This window comes from Aphelocoma coerulescens, chromosome 1A (assembly GCF_041296385.1).
Source record: "Aphelocoma coerulescens isolate FSJ_1873_10779 chromosome 1A, UR_Acoe_1.0, whole genome shotgun sequence".
Taxonomy (NCBI): Eukaryota; Metazoa; Chordata; class Aves; order Passeriformes; family Corvidae; genus Aphelocoma; species Aphelocoma coerulescens.
Genome location: NC_091014.1, coordinates 1280626 through 1296134, shown reverse-complemented (window position 1 = coordinate 1296134; position 15509 = coordinate 1280626). Strand labels below are relative to the sequence as shown.

The following is a 15509-nucleotide window of genomic DNA, read 5'->3' as shown; positions in this document are numbered from 1 at the left end:
CCCTGCCCCTCCCCTGGCCCAGCCTGAGGCCGTTCCCTCTCTCCTGTCCCTGTTCCCTGGCAGCAGAGCCCGACCCCCCCGGCTGCCCCCTCCTGTCAGGGACTTGTGCAGAGCCACAAGGTCCCCCCGGAGCCTCCTTTGCTCCAGCCTGAGCCCCTTCCCAGCTCCCTCAGCCGCTCCTGGGGCTCCAGAGCCTTCCCAGCTCCCTGCCCTGGACACGCCCCAGCCCCTCCAGGGCTCTCCTGCCCGCAGGGGCCCGGAGCTGCCCCCAGGATCCCAGGGGGTCCCTCAGCAGGGCCAGCACAGGGGACACTCCCTGCCCTCAGGCTCTGCCCACGCTGGGGCTGCCACAGCCCAGGGGCCATCGGCCTCCTCCTGCCCCCTGGGCACCCCTGGGCTCGTGTCCAGCCGCTGGCACAGCACTCCCAGGGCCTTTCCCAGCTTTCCAGCCCCTCTGCCCCAGCCTGGAGTGCTCCAGGGGCTTGGGGTGACCCAAGGGCAGGACCTGGCACTTGGCCTGGTTGTCCCTCACCTCTCTGGCCTCATCCCACGGATCCAGCCTGTGCCCAGCCCTCGGCAGAGCTCCCACATCCCACCCAACTCAGTGCCACCAGACATTCCCTGGCCACCAGCAGTTAAGTCCCCAGCACTGTGGGATGCTGCTCTACAGGGAAAGGGGCTGCGTTGGGTTTTTCCTTTAATAAAAAACTGCCCCTGGCAATAAACCCTTGAAGGCCTCTGTGTTGGACAAATGTGCACCGAAAATGAAGAGCTCCTTCTAATCCTGCCCGGCCTCTGAAGCTCCCAAAGAAAGAGATGCTATCAGGAGTACGTTGTTTTGATCACCAACCTTATCCTCACCCAGTATCTCGTTAAGCAGCCTCCTAATTGCTGCCCTACCCCATGCTAAGGACAGAATTTGCACAGCTTCTTGATTTAAATGTTACTTTTTAAATTAACTGCTCCACACCCAGACACAAAGAAACCACAGCGCCTCAAAAGCTGCAGGAAAAAGGATCCCAAACGCCCTGGGAACCGAACATAAAAAGCCTTTTCTAACAGCTCAGCGCACATGGAGCTCAACACATCCCTAAAATTCACCTCCATGGGCTGCTGCACTCACGTCAGCTCCGAGGGCAGAGGAATCTCCCAGTCTGTGACCTGTATTCAGCAATAATTCAGCAGGATTGGTATTTCCAGCTGCTCCTCTGTGCTGACGGCCCCATGGAAGCAACAAGCAGCCCAGAGGAACCCCGGGGGGATTCTGGGCTTCCCATTAGACATTAACCTTTGAGTGGGAGATTTGCACCTGCATTTGAATATTAAACCAGCAAAACAAAGTCCTGGGGTGCTCAAAGTGCTGATTTCCATCCCTTGCAGGACTCCAGGCTCCTCCTCCCTCTCCTGCCTGCCGGATCACTTTGATGCCACTCAGGGCTGGTTACTCTGTCTGCTCTAAGCAACAAGTGACATTTTCTCCGGGGTCACCACAGCTGAACCCCTCAGAAATCATTGTTAATGACCACACTGGGATCTCAGCGCAGGGTGATGGTTTTTACTGGGATGCATGAGCAGTGTTTCACAGCAATCCCACTTTGACCAAGTCCTTCCATGGACCTTGGATGCTTTCATCTTTGCTGCCCACACAGAATAAGGCAATGTTACAAAAGACACCTCTTTGTGCTCAGACTGAGGGCCAGCATTTGCAAACTGAGATTTCCTGCTGCACGCCACAGGGAGATCAAGAGCTGCCCGTTCCACAGACACCTATTTGATCAGCACACGGCCTCGAGTGAGCCAGAAAAACAACTGCTGTGCTCCTTTCCTGCTCCTTCATCCCAGTTCAAAGCTTCCAAGGTGAGTCCGTGTCTGTCCCTGCACTAGAACAGCCCAGCCTGTCACACGCTGCAGCTTCTACCAGAACATTTCAACGTTCCTCCACCCAACAGACCTGGAACCGAGGCCCCAGCGAAGCAGAGCCCTCAAACAGGACATTCAATAAATGCATTTTCATTTCCTCAAGCTCTCAGGGCATTACAGACACAGTCCATGCAAAGTTTAAGTAGTTTTGCAGTTAAAAGAAATAAAGACACTTCAGAAGGAGCTCAGAATGGCTGGGGTTGGAAAAAAGCATCCAGTCCCAGCTGTGCCCGATCCCCACCTTGGCCCCAGCCCAGAGCCCTCAGTGCCACCTCCAGGAATCCCTGGACACCTGCAGGGATGGGCACTCCAAACCTCCCTGGGCAGCCCCTGCCAAGGCCTGAGCACCCTTTCCAGGAGGAAATTCCTCCTTCTTTACCCAATTCCCCAGAACCGGGTAAAACATCTTTCCCAGGACGAGGCACCACCAGCCTGTTCTCCCTGCATGGCACCACTTAACCTCTATTTATGGGCCAGGCTTCATCCATCATAAAACATCCTGAAAGGAAAACAGTCGCTGGGAACTCTCAGACCCACCCTTAGGAGTTCCATGGGTTTTACCTGGACAAAGAAACATCAAAGCTCAGCCTGCTCTGGAAATCCTAAGCCAGCAGGACATGGTGCTGGCCTGAGGCCACAGCTTGCTGGGTATTTAAACCTGCACTGCTGGGAATAAATGGGTTTCCTTTGCCATGCAGTATTAGCAAGAAAAAAATAATCAACTGGGTCATTGCCCCAAACTGCCTTCCAACACTGCTGCAGGAATGTGTGAGCAGGGAGGGAGGGCAGGGAAGTGGGGAAGGATGGAGCAGTAGGAAGGGGACAGCATTCCAGCTGAAATGCCCATCCAACTCCCCCTTGGAGCACTAATTCCAAGGAGTCACTCACACTGTGACTGAATTCCCTTAATCATAACCAAAATCACTCATAAAACCCATGGAATCTGTAAGATGAACATTTCAAAAGACTGAAAAGGATGACATTTATTTTTCCAAGCTTAATAAAGAATCCTAGGGATTGTATCAACATTGGGAAAATAACTGAACATCCCCCTTGCACAAAGGATCATCAATAGTTCTCTTGGTCATGGAAGCATGGAAGGGTTTGGTGGGGCTCGGAGTCACCTGGGGTAGTGAAAGTGTCCCTGCCCTTGGCAGGGGCTGGAAGGAGATGGGCTTTAAGGCCCCAAACCATCCTGGCATTCCATGATTCCCCCCAGGAGTCTGAACGGGCCAACCCACAGGAATTGCAGTGATTTCCTCAGCAGGAATTGCCTCTCAGCCATTAAAACCTAACAGGGCACTGCTTCTTTTAGCCAGGGCCCTGAGATCCTCCCAGTTCTCCCAGCACCGGCTGTGCTGGTTGGCTGCTGGTGATCCCACCTGCTTTTCCCAAAATGACACATTCCTGACCAGGGCACAGTTCACAGCTCCAAACAAACTGGGATTACACAACAGGATTTTCCCCACATGGCCAAAGTCTCCCAAGCCCATCAGGTGATCCCGTCTCACTTCACTGCGCCTCGGAAAACTCCAGCATGGATCCAAACCCCAAGGATACACTCAGTGCTTTTCCTTGCTGTTCTCTTCTAAAACTGAAAATAACTCAAGAGTTCTGTTCTTGGGAACTGCATCGCTTCATTCCAGCATTTGCTTCCAGGTATCTGAGAAAACAGCACAGAGAAGCTCAAAGAATCCTGGGATCCCTGAGGCTGGAAAAGCCCTCCCAGCCCATCCAGTCCCAGCTCTGCCCCATCCCCACCTTGGCCCCAGCCCAGAGCCCTCAGTGCCACCTCCAGGAATTCCTTGGACACCTGCAGGGATGGCCACTCCAAACCTCCCTGGGCAGCCCCTGCCAAGGCCTGAGCACCCTTTCCATGGGGAAATTCCTGCTGATGCCCAAAAGTCACCTGTGAAAAATGAAGCTGAAGTGGCCATTTTTTTCCTGCAAGACACAACATTCCTCAGCAGAGCTGCTGTTGGAGGGAAAAGCAGGAGCAGGGAGGCCACGGACACACTGGAAGCCTACATTAACACCAATGCCCTGTACCAATTATTTCACGTGTCACAACAAAGGTGACAGAAGGGAAGGAAAAACAGAAGACCTGAAATTGCCTGTTTTGCAAGAGGAAGTTACAATGTAACAGCCATGAAATCCGGTGCGCAGCTACTGCTGGCACCACATCCCAAAACCCCACACCAACATCTCGCATCCTAAAGCCCCTTCCTAGCTTTTGGAAACTCCTCTGCTGCGTCATCCTTGAGTCTTCAGGGCCCTCAGTCACACGCAGCAGTCTGGGACCAGCCATAATTAAATGAACTCTCTCTAAAGCAGAAACAACAAACTCAGTAAAATATTGATAAACTTCTGAGCTTCAGGTCCTCCCCATGCCAAGCACTGAAGGAGGTGGGGAAACTGTTCTCTGCCTTAAGGGCCTCAGAGCTCCTCCAGTGCCAGCCCTGCCATGGCAGGGACACCTCCCACTGTGCCAGGCTGCTCCAGCCCCAATGTCCAGCCTGGCCTTGGCCACTGCCAGGGATCCAGGGGCAGCCCCAGCTGCTCTGGGCACCCTGGGCCAGGGCCTGCCCACCCTCCCAGCCAGCAATTCCCAATTCCCAATCTCCCATCCAGCCCTGCCCTCTGGCACTGGGAAGCCATTCCCTGGCTCCTGGCCCTCCAGTCCCTGATTCAGGGTCCCTCTGCAGCTCTCCCAGATGCCTTCAGATCCTGGAAGGTTCTGTGAGGTCTCCACACGACCTTCCCTTCCCCAGGCTGAACATTCCCCACTCTCCCAGCCTGTCTCTGCAGGTGCTCCAGTCTCTGTATGAACGTGCTGGGCTCCTCTGGACTTGCTCCAGCAGTTCTGCATCCTCCTGATGCCAGGAGCAGCAGAGCTGTGCCCTGCGCTCCTTTCAGAACTGAAATCCAACTGTGCTGGGCATGTGCACAACAATAACTTTAATTTGGTTCAGTGCTTTGGCCTTAGAGAGATCTCCATGGTTCTGAATCCCTTCCTGCTTCCAGCATCAAACTCATCCATCTGCTGTGGAACAGGGAGAAGTTTCCCCAAACAGAACTCAGGGTTCAGACGTGGCAAAACATCCAGCATCTCACAATCACGAATTGCTTAGGTTGGGAATGCCCTCAGGGAGCACTCAGTCCAATCTCTCATCTCGAGCAGCTCCCAGGCCTGACCCAGGTGAGGAGGTCCCTGTTCCAGCCCTGCAGGCGTCCCCTGCCCCAGGCTGGGTCTCACCCCACGTGCAGATATTTATACTGTGGATGACTAATGCCAGTCAGTCACCCAGACTCCCTGAGCACTTCCCCAGCACAACTCAGCTTTACTTCAGACCCCTGCACGGACAGGGAATGAGCATCTGGCTCCTCCACTGACTAAAAAAGGAACCCTGAATGGTTACCTCAGAAGGAGAGATTTACATCACACAGGTGTGAACTTTGGGAGAGGTTCCAGCCTCTGGAAAGCCAAGGCAGAGTCTGAAATACATTGCTGGGGGGAGGGGAAATACTTAGAAAGTCATGGAAGAAAACTGAGGATATACCATGGACAGTGCAATGTAAAGAGTGATACAGAAATTTAGGGAATCATGGAATGGTTTGGGTGGGAAGGGACTTTAAAGACTATCTCACTCCACCCATGGCAGGGAACAAGAACTAGGAGAATGCAGAAGCAGTAAATAACAACTGAGAACAAAGAAAACCAATCTTCCAACAGAAAAATAAAAAGGAAACAAACCACAGAGCGAAGCTGAAAAAACATCCTTTAGTGTTTTCTAATTTGCTAAATGGTGCAGACTGGTGCAGGTGCTCAGCAGGAATGGGGTGTCCTGGCTCAGGGGCTGGGGGCTCCCAGGATGACCCGGATATTCCATTCCCTGGGCTGAGCTTGATATAACCTAACAAGGAGCCATGGCTGTTGTTAGCACCACTGCAGCCCCACTGCTGCAACCCCGTCACATTCCAACCCCATATTCCAACTGCCCGGCAGAACTTCCAGCAGTGGCACTCATGTTCAGTGAATCTGAAGGGCAGAGTCATGGAATGGCTGGGTGGGAAGGGACCTCAGAGCCCCTCCACCTCCCACTGTGCCAGGCTGCTCCAGCCCCAATGTCCAGCCTGGCCTTGGCCACTGCCAGGGATCCAGGGGCAGCCCCAGCTGCTCTGGGCACCCTGGGCCAGGGCCTGCCCACCCTCCCAGCCAGCAATTCCCAATTCCCAATCTCCCATCCAGCCCTGCCCTCTGGCACTGGGAAGCCATTCCCTGGCTCCTGGCCCTCCATGCCTTGGCCCCAGTCCCTCTGCAGCTCTCCTGGAGCCCCTTTAGGCCCTGCAAGGGGCTCTCAGCTCTCCCTGGAGCTTCTCCTCTCCAGGTGAGCACCCCCAGCTCTCCCAGCCTGGCTCCAGAGCAGGGGGGATGCAGCATCTCCACGGCCTCTCTGGACTCTCTCGAGCAGCTCCAGGTCCCTCTGTTGTTGGGAGCTGCAGACTTAGCTGAAGCAGCGGAAGTTCCCAGGAAGGGGAGGTGCTGAGCCCTGCTCCCTGTGAGCCTGGCACCAGCACAGCCACACCAGGAACACGCCACACCACAACGCTGCCAGTGCCATCCAACCACGCCCTGGTTAAATCCCCAGGACAGCCCCGGCCCTGTCACTCTGCTCCTTCCTGGGTCCCACATCCCCGTGTCCTCCCTGGTGCCAGCGCTGCTGTGCCACTCCCATGGGCGCTGGAGGAGCTGCTCCAGCTGCGGAGCTCCCGGTGCTGGCCCCTTGCCCGCGGCTCTGCCGCTGCCATCCCGCACGGACACGGTGCCAGCACAGGGCAGCCTGGCCTTCTGCCTGCTCCTGGCGCTGTGCAACTGTGCCCTTTGTCCTCTGCCTCGGGGACACGGGGACAGTTTTCAACCTGTGAGCTCACAGGCTCAATTATCCTTCTCAAAGAAAAGAAATCCATCTTAACATAAAAGAATTCAATTAAACGGCGTCCCGGGGGATCTGCCGAGGGAAGAAAACACAAATAAACAGCTAAGGAAACACAACCTTCTCATCCCACCCCGCTGCACAGCCAAGCAAGGAGCTGGAACGAGCTGCAGGCTGTGCAAGGCTGCGAGGAATGGAAGGAAAGGAAGAAGCTGCCACATGGAAGAGAACCCCAAATGTCACAGCAGAGCCACCGGTGCCTTCCCTGAGCTGTGACAGAACTCAGTCCTCGCAAGGAATCAAATGCAAAACTGAAACTGAAGCAGCTTCTTGTGCTCTATTTCCTTCTTCCTTCCTGTGGCTGCAGCAGCCAGACCATCCCCGCTCCGGCAGGTTTGCATCTCTCCCAGTGCCAGGCTCTGCTCTGCTGCCCCTGCTCCGAAGGCTGCCCAAGGAAATCAGAATCAAAGCAACTCCAGAGTCATCAGTGTCACTCCAGGCCACAGAGCTCTGAGCAGCAGCAAACTGCAGGACTGAAATCCCATTTCAACCCCAGGTTCCCAGCACAGGCACCCTGGAAGTGCAGCAGGGGCGCTGCCAGCCCCACACAAACCCTGGACTGAGCAATCCAGGTGTTTGGGAAGTTTTCCCTGCAAAGCCGAAGTTCCACAGGGCTCCAGCTCAGGCCCAGTTCTCTTCAGCACCTTCACAGATGACCTGGATGTGGCTCAAAGGGACTCCAAGGAAGTCTCCAGATTGTACAAAACTGGGAGGAACTGCTGACTCCCCAAAGGCACAGAGACCCTGCAGAGAGACCTGGACAAATCCGAGGGCTGGGAATCACCAGCTGTGTGAGGTTTAACACAGGCAGGTGCCGGATTCTGCACCTGGGCCGGGGCAGCCCTGGATGCACCCACAGGCTGGGATGGACAGGCTGGAGAGCAGCTCTGGGAAGGGACCTGGGATTCTGGTGGGTGGCAAAAGGGATCTGAGTCAGCTGTGCCCTGGAGCCAGGAGGAACATCCCTGTCCTGGGGGGCATCAGGGACAGCACTGAGGGAGGGAATTGTCCTGCTCTGCTCTGGGGAGGCCTCACCTCCAGTCCTGGGATTGGGCACCTCAATATTAAAAAAACCTGAAAGCTGTTGGAGAGCATCCGAAGGAGGGACATGGGGATGGGGAAGGGTCTGGAGGGGCCACAAAAGGAGTGGCCGAGGGCACTTGGAATGTTCAGCTGGAGGAGACTGAGCTCAGACGTCCCCAGGGGCTGCAGCTTCATCCTGAGGGGCAGCTCCAATCTCTGCTCCCTGTGACAGGGACAGGACCCAGGGAGTGGCTGGAGCTGTGCCAGGCAGGGTCAGGTTGGAGATCAGGGAAAGGTTCTTCCCTCAGGGGGTGCTGGGCACTGCCCAGGCTCCCCAGGGAATGGGCACGGCCCGAGGCTGCCAGAGCTCTGCTCCCAGGGATGCCCAGGGTGGGGCTGTTGGGTGCCTGGGCAGGGCCAGGAGCTGGATCCACCATCCCTGTGGGTCCCTTCCAGTTCAGGATGTTCTGTGGAAAGCTGTGCCAGAGAAGTTTTTCACTCTGCCCCGGCCAGGGAAGAGCTCTGAGCTCTGCCTCCCCCAGTGACTCCCTGCCCTTTGCCATTTCACCAGAAGGTTTTTTTCTCACACCTCCTGCCCAGATCAGCCCCGTGTCCTCAGGCACCCCAGGCTGACTCCAGGAGAAGGAATGGGGTGTGTGTGGGTGCTGTGGCACCGGGGATGGCCACCCCGGAGCACTCCCAGCTCTCAGGTAACAGGCAGACACAGGAAAGAGAGGCTGAGAGGGACAATGAGGAGCACTCCCAGCCCAGCAGCTGCAGAGCTGCCAGCTCAGGCTGAGGAGCTGCACTTCCTCCTGACATCACCTCACCCTCGCTGTGGTGACAGCCCCTGGTCACGGCTCTGTGCCACGTGGGGTATGGTTTAAAGGCGCCCCTGACAAAAATTACAATTTTGGTCAGGCTTCAGGCCCTGCAGACGTTTATTATTGTCACTCTCGAGGTGCCTCTGCTTCATCTGGGACTAACAGGCACTAAGAAACACAAAAATGGAACTTCCCACTTCCACACCTTGTCCAACACCAATATGTGTGGCACTCAAATTCCACCTAAATCCAAGTCTTTTTCGCCTGAGATTTTCAAGCTTGGCTGCCAAAGCTTCATTTCCTGAGATAACTGATATTTATTTACCCAAGTTTCCCTCCAAACCAGAGTTAAGGGGCAGGTAAAAATAGTCCAGGTGGTCATAATAATGTCAATATTGGTTATTGCAGTGCTGGCGGCTGGGGAGGATCAAAACAAGGAGCAGGGAAGCCCATCAGGAGCGAGGGGAGGATGGGAGGAGGAACAGGGACCAGAGAGGGAAAGAGAAAAGTTCAAGTAGAGAAACACAGCAGCGGCCAGGAAAGACAACACACTCCTGCTTCCAATAATATTGAATCAAAGGAGACACTTAAGAGCCTTTGTTGCTACTCCTGGTCACACAGAGGCCACATTCCTTCCCTGAGCCTTCCCTAAACCCCCGACATCTGCGGATTTTCCGCAAAAAGGAGGTAAAACCGCTGCAGCCCATAAATGTAATCAGGAGCAGGGCTGTGTTCCCTATAAATAGGGCCAGGAGTGAGGGACTGCTGCGCCCGGCCGACGCTCCGTGTCCGACAGCCCGACCCGAGCGCTGCCGTCACTCATTAACTCACTCTATTAAATCCTCAATTAGTTCTTCAGGAATTCTGCATCCAGCAAAACAAGACCTCCCACAAACCTTCCTCCCTGTAAAGTTCTCTGAAGTTCTGTCAACCTGGCACAGGCTCCCCACAGAATGGTTCCAGCCCCGAGGCTGCCAGAGCTCCAGGAGCATTTGGACAACGCTCCCAGGGATGCACAGGGTGGGACTTGGGGGGTCCTGGGCAGGGCCAGGAGCTGGACTCGATGATCCCTGTGGGTCCCTTCCAACTCAGGATATTCCTTGATCCTATGATTGAAGCACCCAGCTCCTCCTTTGCTCTCAGCTCACCGACCTCACCCGTTTCTCCTGCACCATTTGCACCCAAATTTCCCAGTTATTCTTGTTCTACTCCTGTTCCAAAACCAAGATTTACTCCAACAAGAGACTCTCCTATTTCCTGGCATTCCAGTTTGCCCATTTTTACGGCTGAGCTGCAGCTCCTGCCCTTCAGGCACTCTGACTCGCAGCCCCTGTTGAACCATCCTGCTGGATGGTATCCACGGAGTCACGATCCCGAGCACAGAACCCACGGCTTTTCCACCTGCACCTGCACACCTGGCTGTCAGCAGGGAGAGCAGGAAAGCTCATCCCTCTGTTCCCAGCCCTGAGCTCTCCCCAGACTCTGGTGACCAGGGACAGGACCCAGGGGAGCTGGGCCAGGGGAGGGTCAGGCTGGATATCACCCAAGAGGCTGGTCGGGCACTGCCCAGGCTCTCCAGGGAATGGGCACGGCTCCAGGGCTCCAGGAGTGTTTGGACACCGCTCTCAGGGATGCACAGGCTGGGATTGTTGGGGTGTCTGTGCAGGGCCAGGAGCTGGATCGATGATCCCTGTGGGTCCCTTCCCACTCAGGAGATTCCACGGTTCTGTGATGCTGGAATTCCTCTACACCACTGCTGGGCTCAGGGAAGAAAACTTTTGGGTCCCCTTTGCCACCAGAAAACTCAGAGCAGACCTCGAACAAAGCATTCCTTGCACAGAGCACGGAAAACCACCACAGGAAAACACTGGGATATCTCCCTACCAAAGAGAAGAGGAAGCATTAACGAACCAACCCCCCCTTCTCGCTCAGGATCTCACTGTGTGGGGACAGCAGGGATGGGATTCCCTCCAGCTGCCTCCCAATCCAACCAGGAAACTGTGATCAGGACTGGGGTATCCCACTCTGGAACACTGCTGGGCCCCCCAGCCCCCTGTTCCCCAAGGAAACTCTGCCAACAGCAGCCTGGAGCTTCCCAAAAATCCTGTAAGCCCACAGAGCGCTTTTCTCCTGGTAACAAACCCCTGAGCAGCAGCTCTCACACAGCGCTGCCTCTTCGTTATTATTTTTGACAGTTTCCAATTTGTGAAGTCAGAAATCCACCCTGTCCCTCCCACAGCACAAGCAGAGCTCCTGGAACACCAGGGCTGAGCAGGAGATGCTCCACAGCTCCTGCATCCCACAACAAACCTTCCCCCCGGAGCGAGGTTCTGCAGGAGCCTTTCCTGCACCACCTGCCCCACAGGCACCTGCCGCAGCACCCCCAATCTGCCACCACTGCCAGCCAGGACGTTGTCCCACATCCCTGCATTTCAGCGTTAATCCAAAGAGAGTACAAAAATCACCAGGAATATCTGTGTACACGCAGAGAACAAGCCTGAGACTCAGAGCGGTTTGTTCCTGCCCAGCCCTCATCACCTTCTCCTGAGCAAATGTCACCCAGGCCAGCCCAGGCCATGATGTGCTCCCACTGACAGCCCAAAATCTAACTTTGCTTCCCATGAGATCACCATTGGTTGCCATGGAAATCCCTATACTACCATCCACCAAGGGCTTTTTTTTACCACTGAAGTATTTTGGCAGCATGTTCGCTTTTAAGTGTCAGAGTAATAAGAGAAAACATAAATGTTTCTTCTCTCATCAGGCTTTAAACAGAGCTTTATAACCCAAATCTGCTCCTAAGAGCAAACCTGTGGGGCTGGGCAGGGCTGGAATCAACACCTTCTCCTTTCGGAGACACAAAATAAATGATGAAAACAACCTTCAAGTTCTTAAAACATGAATTTCCAAGTGGGGGATCAAGCGAGGAAAAACCTCTCAGGCCCCTCCGAGTTCTCTCAGTTTCTCTTTTTCACTTCCTAGTTTGGTTTTTTTTTTTTTAGCTGGTGCAAAACAAGGCCCTCAAATTGAGCAGGGCCCTCCCAGCCTCTGCCAGGAGCCGCTTTCCTGTCAGATCAATCTTGTGGTGATTCCAGCGGGGGCCTCCACTCCTACCCCGGTTTCTGGTCATTAATAAAACCAGCACGGTTTTTATGATATTTATGGCCCAATTCTGCACCTTGAGGTGGGCAGGTCCCCAGGATGGTGACACTCGTGGGAGGCTGATCCCCCCTCCTGTAACCCCCAGGAGGGACCTGATCGCTGGAAGGGATCAGACCCTCGGGAGAGGGACCCTGACCACTGAACCCCCTCCTCTCATCCCCGGGAGGGACCCGACCCCCGGGAACAGGACCAGAACCCCGGAGGACAGGCCAGACCCTCGGGAAGGCGACCAGACCCCCGGGAAGGAGATCTAACCCTTGGGAAAGGGACCGGACCCCTCCGGAAGGGGAGCCGACAGCCGAGAGGGACTTGGCCCACAGGAGGGGAAGCAGACCCCCAAGAAGGGGGACCCTCGGAAGGGTGATCTGACCCCCAGGACGGGGACCTGACACCCGGAAGGGGCCTGACCTCCGGGACTGAGCTGACCCCCCAGGAGGGGGACAAGAACCTCGAGAGGGGGGCCTGACCCTCAGGAAAGGGACCAGACCTCCAGGGGGGTGATGCGAGCCCCGGGCAGGGGACCCCCGGAACGTGACAAAACCCTGGGGAGTGCGCTCTGAGCCCTGAGAGGGGGATCTGAGCCCCAGGAAGGGTGACCTGACCCCTGACCTTGCCACCGCCACCACTCCCGACAGCTCCGGCCGCTCCCGGCCGGCCAGGTGCGATCCAGGACCACCTAGAGCCCGCAGCCCCAGCCCCCAGCCCCGCCAGCCCGCCCCGCACGCACCAAAACACGGCAAAAGGAAACTGTCACGCGCAGAGCAGTCGGATTTAACCCAGATCCGCACGGAACGAGGCGGCGGGACCACGGCCCAGCCCCGGACAGCGGCTCGGCGGGGGTGGTTTTTAACCCCCCAAACGGTACCGAACCCCCGGAGCGCGGGGGGCGCCTCCGGGAGGCCGGAGCGGAGCCGGGGGGGCGGCGGGGCCCAGCCCGCGGCGCCGGGCCCAGCCCCGACCCCGGCCCCGCGAGGGCGGCGGTGACAGCCGGGTCTCACCTGCGGGTGCCGGGCTGCCCTCGGGCGCTGCCGGGCCGGGCTGCGGGCCGGGCCCGCGGGCTGGGCCGGCCGGAGCTGCGCGGGCAGCGGCGGCGGAGCGGCGGCTGTGGCGGCTCCAAAATGGCGGCGGCGCCGCGGCTCCCTCAGGGCGGGGGGGAGAGGGGCGGGGCCTGGGGCGGGGGCGGGGCCGGGGGCGGGACGGGGCGGTGTGTGGGCGGGGCTAGCGGCTGGGGGCGGGGCCACCGCGGGGGCGGGGCCGAGGGCCACCGGGATGGGGACACGGGGACGGGAATGGGAACGTGGAGATGGGGACACAGGGACGGGAATGGGAACGTGGAGATGGGGACACAGGGACGGGAATGGGAACGTGGAGATGGGGACACAGGGACGGGAATGGGAACGTGGAGATGGGGACACGGGGACGGGAAGGTGGAGATGGGGACACGGGGACGGGAATGGGAACGTGGAGATGGGGACAGAGGGATGGGGACACAGGGACGGGAATGGGAACGTGGAGATGGGGACACGGGGACGGGAAGGTGGAGATGGGGACACGGGGACGGGAATGGGAACGTGGAGATGGGGACAGAGGGATGGGGACACAGGGACGGGAATGGGAACGTGGAGATGGGGACACGGGGACGGGAAGGTGGAGATGGGGACACGGGGACGGGAATGGGAACGTGGAGATGGGGACACAGGGACGGGAAGGTGGGGATGGGGACACGGGGACGGGAATGGGAACGTGGAGATGGGGACACAGGGATGGGAAGGTAGGGATGGGGACACAGGGACGGGAATGGGAACGTGGAGATGGGGACATGGGGACGGGAAGGTGGAGATGGGGACACGGGGACGGGAATGGGAACGTGGAGATGGGGACACAGGGACGGGAAGGTGGGGATGGGGACACGGGGACGGGAATGGGAACGTGGAGATGGGGACACAGGGACGGGAATGGGAAGGTGGAGATGGGGACATGGGGACGGGAATGGGAAGGTGGAGATGGGGACACAGGGACGGGAATGGGAACATGGAGATGGAGACACAGGGACGGGAATGGGAACGTGGTGATGGGGACACGGGGACGGGAATGGGAACATGGAGATGGAGACACAGGGACGGGAATGGGAACGTGGAGATGGGGACACAGGGACGGGGACACGGACATGAGGACATGGGGACGGGGGCACGGACATGGGGACACGGACACCGTGGGACGGGGAGGAGGACGGTGGGATGGGGATCGCGGCACGGGGCGGGAACGGTGGGACAGGACAGGGGGACGGGGACGGGAATGGGAATGGTGGGGCAGGGATGGGGACGAGGACAGGAGGACAAGGATGGGGGCATGAGGATGGGGGAATAGGGACGGGGATGGGAATTGGGATGGGACGGGAATTGGGATGGGATGGGATGGGATGGGATGGGATGGGATGGGATGGGATGGGATGGGATGGGATGGGATGGGGTCGAACATGGGGACGGGGATGGGGGGACAGGAACGGGGACATGGGGAGATAGGGACGGGAACGGGGACAAGGGGACGGAGACACGGGGGCGGAGATGGAGACACCGGGGCGGGGACTGGGGACAGGGAAATGGTGGGACGGGGACAGAGACACCGGGACACTGGGACGGGGTGATGGGGACACGGGGACAGGGGTTGAGGGACGGTGCAGGGCGGGGCAGGGGAACAGTGGGGCGGCCCCAGCCCCGGGGACAGGGGCGAGGGGACAGCGACAGCCCTCAAGCCCACGGGGTGGCGAGTTGCAGCCCCCGGGGGTGGTCACGGCCTCGGGGGAAGCAGGAGGAGCATGAGGACAGGACCTCGGGGCTGGGGGGACACGGGGACAGTGGGAGCCCTTCCGTGGCCACCACCTTCAGGTGAGTCCGGTGTCACTGCACGGGGGGGACCCCAGAGATGGGCCCTGTCAGGGGACGGGTGGGGGACAGGGTCCACTGTGTCCAGGGAAGTGGGGATGAGCATGGAGAGGGGAGGGAAAAAGAGGAGAAGGAGGGAGCAGCGAGCCAGGGCTGGGAGCAGGGATCTCTGAGTCATGCAGGCAGCCTGGGCTCCTGGATCCACTGTCTCCGTGCCCAGATTTGTCTTTGTCTCGTGGATAAACTGCTTTCCAAGTGCCAGCATCCTCCAGGAACCCAGCAGGAAGCGATCCAATCCTTCATTCCAAAGTGAATTCCTGCCATGAGATTTACCACTAAGCTGCTCCACGCTGCTCTCGCCGAGGCCTTGACCCTGCAAGTATTCCTGCACGTGGTTAAAGTTTACCGGAAAAACGTGGCCTTTGCCATGGGAGAAGATGGAGTTTTATCCTGCCCTGCTTGCAGGGGGCATGGAATCACGGGATCGTGGGATGGTCTGGGTTGGAAGGGAGCTTGAGGCTCATCCGTGTCACCCCCGTGCCACAGGCCGGGCTTTGGCCATGGGGGTTTTGCCACAGAAATGCCACTAGAAGTGTCCCCCCTGACTAAGTGGGTAAAATTCCTCATTTATGGACACTTTTCCATGTGAGGGCTGCAAGGGAAGGACTCAAAGAATTTATACGGCACCCAGTATGGTAATTAGC

At 57.6% G+C, this 15509-nt stretch overlaps 1 protein-coding gene across 1 annotated transcript in view; it reads right to left on the bottom strand.

Annotated features, from left to right (window-relative positions):
• The window catches only part of PPP6R2 (protein phosphatase 6 regulatory subunit 2), a 54744-nt gene extending 41722 nt beyond the window's left edge, over positions 1 to 13022 (bottom strand). Inside the window, 1 exon segment of the mRNA XM_069033481.1 lies at positions 12922 to 13022. The gene's annotated coding sequence lies outside the window, so the exon portion shown is untranslated.
• Positions 13023 to 15509: the final 2487 nt, after the last annotated feature.